Source organism: Meleagris gallopavo, chromosome 6 (assembly GCF_000146605.3).
Source record: "Meleagris gallopavo isolate NT-WF06-2002-E0010 breed Aviagen turkey brand Nicholas breeding stock chromosome 6, Turkey_5.1, whole genome shotgun sequence".
Taxonomy (NCBI): domain Eukaryota; kingdom Metazoa; phylum Chordata; class Aves; order Galliformes; family Phasianidae; genus Meleagris; species Meleagris gallopavo.
The window spans coordinates 186,936-190,279 of record NC_015016.2 but is presented as its reverse complement, the minus strand read 5'-3'; the positions used below and the strand labels follow the sequence as shown (position 1 = coordinate 190,279).

Here is a 3,344-nt window from a genome sequence, read left to right as displayed (position 1 = left end):
GCCTGTGGCAGGGGGTTGGAGATTCGTGATCCTTCAGGTCCCTTCCAGCCCTGGCCATTCTCTGATTCTGTGATTCTGTAAAGCGCAGTGTAAAAATACATCCAGATAAATGATATATTACAAGTCAAATATTTGCCAATTTATTTATGGGCCTCTAGATTGTATGGACTGACAGCAGGACAAAAGAGGAGCATGCTGGCTGTTTGATTCTTCAGCTGACTCTTGTCTATCATGCCAATGACTGGCCTTTATAACACTCTCATTATTTGACTTATTTTTGCATTCATCAGTATTTCTCCACCTCCCCCTACGTTTTCTCTCCTATCTGTCAAAATAAGACAGAGGACCCATTCAAACTTTTCAAATTTTCACAAAATTCTCTTGCTCTTTACTGGCAAAAGGACATAGCTCATGGTGGTGACTATACTGAAAAATACTGTTTCGTAGCTGAGAATTTGCTCTATCAAGTAACATTACTGTGTTCTTTCTATCTGTTGTAGTTTCCAAGGAAAGAAACTGGAGACAGTACTTTCAGAGTAAGACATGTAGTAAGTCTTGATTTTAACTCTCTGAGGACTACTGCTCTTCATCTCACCAAGCCTGTTTCATCCCTTTACATTCATTGTGGACTGCTGAATCTCCACGACTGAAAAAAGCACCTACTCACTGATGCTGAAATAAAGTACTTCCTTGACTTGTTCATCCCTTATCTGCTTTCAGAAAGACAGGCTCAAGCAGCAGGCCCAGGAGGACCTCACGTGTTTCAACAAAGCAAAACTCAAGGTACTGCACCTGGGTCACAGCAACCTCATTATCAGGACAAGCTGGTGGGTGTAAGGATGGAGCACAGCTCTGCTGGAAAGGACGTGGAGCACTGGTGCATGGCAGCTAGACATGAGCCAGCAATGTGCCATCACAGCCCAGAAAGCCAACCTGAGCCGGACCAAAAGAAGCATGGCCAGCAGGGTGAGGGAGGTGATCCTGCCCCTCTGCTCTGTGCTGGTGAGAGCTCATCTTGCTTGCATTATTACAAAATATAAAATCTCTCCAGAGGGTTATTTAAATAAGGGTTATTAAAGTAAAATTCACATGAAAAGTTAAGGCATCATTTTCACATCAGACTATTTCAGAACTTTATCCAAACTGTTCACATCAGTCATAAAAAAGTGATCTTCACAGCACCACTTTGAAGCAAGTTTTTAACTTCTATAAACATTCAAATGGACAGTATTTATATAATTGCACCTCTTTTCAAGGTTTTCTTCATTTGCTTAATAGCTAGATGCATTAAAATATAAAACAGAATAGACTCTGGAGAAGAACCAAGTGCCTTGTTCCTCTACTTTCACTGACACCTTTGGTGATCTTCATGTTCCTTATGTCCCACTGTCACATTCCAGACTTGGATAACATTACCCCAGGGTCTTCTTTCAAGATATTTTAATCTCTGTGATGGAATGCTACAATAGATTTTAAAGCAAGTTTCATTAGGCAAAGCGTATCACAAAGAAGGTTGAGGAGGAACAGAAACCATTCTGATACAGCTTAATGGTTTTGCAAACTAATACATACGTTGCCAGTATTGTCTGCAAACAGAACAGAGTTTGAATGTTAGTTCTTGGCATTACAGAATATTAACTGACATAAGAAATTCTTTCAGGACCCAGAATGTTCCACACTTTTTAAGAAAAGCAGTATGAACTGTCTGGGACAAGAGAGACTTTAGTTAAGGAAAACAGGCAGAATAAACCAAAAAATAAAATACAAAAAACAGTGCACTCTTATTAGAGTCAGCAAAATAATATTAGGAAAAAAATTCCTATCTGAAAGAGTGGTGAGCTGCTGGAACAGCTTGCCCAGGGAGGTGGTGGAATCAGTATCCCTGGAGGTGCTGAAGGAACATGCAGATGTGATGAGGGACATGGCATGGCTCAGTGGGGAAATACTGGTGATAGGTGGACTGTGAACTGGGTGGTCTTGGAGGTCTTTTCCAGCTTTGGCCATTCTGTGATTCTAAGATAGGCAAAGGAAGTTGAACATAGAGATTTAGACAGCAAGGGGAAATGTGAAGTGTCATCACACAATTGGTGACAAATCACTATGAAGATTTCTTGAAAGAGGTTTCTGGATGTACTCTGTGCAAAACTGTGCAATTAAGCTGTCAGTAAGGAGACACCCAAAAAGTTCTCTTCATGGAACATTCCTCTGTGCACTACAAAGAAATTGTCCTCACTGCATAATATGCGTTAGAAACCATATCAAATACCACCGCAGCACTAAATTCTGCTCTGTCTGGAGTTCCAGTTTAAGATAACAAAGCTGAAGGCACTACACAAAACTTGGCCAGCTGCTCAATCATTAAAATGGTGTTTGATAGAGGAAGGTTATTATTTCCCGGAGCTCTGGCTCAAAGTTGCTTTGTGGATGTTGGTTCTAACATGTCAAATCTGTAACAGCTTGGATTTTCACTATATTAAAATTTGCCTATCTCTTCTGTGGCTTCATAAAGCTTATAAAAATGTGAGAAGGATTCACAAAAAGATATTTAAAAAACACATTAATAATGAAATCTTTCACTTCCATCAAGTTAATTTCACTTACCACGCAGTGATAAAATTTAATGGTCTTCAGAGAATATTCTAATACTTTTAATCTTCAATTTTTGTAGCTCCACCATGCTTTCCTTGAGCATGCCTTTCAGCAAGGTATGCACAGTCTTCTGAAGAGAGGACATATTTCAAATACATATATGAAAAGAAGAAAAATGAAAGAAAAAGCACTGCCATCATGCAGAAATCTGTTGTTGCTTTTATTTGTTTGAAATGAACTGTACCAACTGTTCCGTGTTTATTGATAGAGGTTCCCACTGCAGCACACTGCCTGCTTTTTCTTTAAACAGAAAAAGAAAAGCTCGTTTATTACAGATGAATATCTGATACTGCACAGTTATAAATGTAAGCAAACAAAACCCTTTAAAGGAGCTTTCTGTAAAATCCTAGTGCTTAACTTGCAGATAAGCTGGTGTATGATATACAGGGAAGAGTTATTACTTTTGAATTTCACTTGGGGGAGAGTGATGTAGCAGTGGAGAGCTTATGGGTGAGAATCAAGGGGCAGGCTGGTAAGGGTGACACTGTTGTGGGTGTGTACTACGGGCCCCCTGATCAGGATGAGGAGGCTGATGAGGCCTTCCAAAAGCAACTGGATGTAGCGTCACGTTCCCAGGCACTGGTGCTTATGGGGGACTTCAATTATCCAGATATTTGCTGGACAACCAACATGGCCAGGCACGCACGGTCCAGACGGTTCTTGCAGTGCGTTGAAGACAACTTTCTGATGCAGGT

The 3,344-nt window shown here is 40.3% G+C and overlaps 1 protein-coding gene across 1 annotated transcript in view; it reads right to left on the bottom strand.

Annotated features, from left to right (window-relative positions):
- The window catches only part of MAP4 (microtubule associated protein 4), a 241,347-nt gene that overhangs the window by 72,038 nt on the left and 165,965 nt on the right, over positions 1-3,344 (bottom strand).